The sequence below is a fragment of the Corvus brachyrhynchos genome, unplaced genomic scaffold, assembly GCF_000691975.1.
Source record: "Corvus brachyrhynchos isolate BGI_N302 unplaced genomic scaffold, ASM69197v1 scaffold115, whole genome shotgun sequence".
Classification (NCBI taxonomy): domain Eukaryota; kingdom Metazoa; phylum Chordata; class Aves; order Passeriformes; family Corvidae; genus Corvus; species Corvus brachyrhynchos.
Genome location: NW_008239553.1, coordinates 9,976,553 through 9,976,840, shown reverse-complemented (window position 1 = coordinate 9,976,840; position 288 = coordinate 9,976,553). Strand labels below are relative to the sequence as shown.

The 288-nt window shown below is 59.0% G+C and overlaps 1 protein-coding gene across 1 annotated transcript in view; it reads right to left on the bottom strand.

Annotated features, from left to right (window-relative positions):
* ELMSAN1 (ELM2 and Myb/SANT domain containing 1) overlaps positions 1 to 288 on the bottom strand; it is a 56,002-nt gene extending 55,714 nt beyond the window's left edge. The window contains exon 1 of the mRNA XM_008639485.2: positions 253 to 288. The gene's annotated coding sequence lies outside the window, so the exon portion shown is untranslated. The remainder of the gene's footprint in view (positions 1 to 252) is intronic.

Here is a 288-nt window from a genome sequence, read left to right as displayed (position 1 = left end):
GCCCCGTGGGGCTGCGCGGCCCGGGCGCGGAGCCAGCCGTCCCCGTCACCTCCACAGGTACTTCTGCTCCTCATCCTGCACCCAGCACCCACAAACAAAGCACGCACCACCGCCCCCAAAAGAAAAGCCCCAGGAAAGACACCCCCTCTCCAAAATGGCAGGAAAACGGAAGCAAATAGTGGGAATTAAAAAAAAAAAATAAATAAACGCGCGGAAAACAGGAGAAGGAAGAAAGAGAACGTGCTGGCTCACCTGCGCAGCCAGGCACGGCGGGAGCCGCGGGGGAAC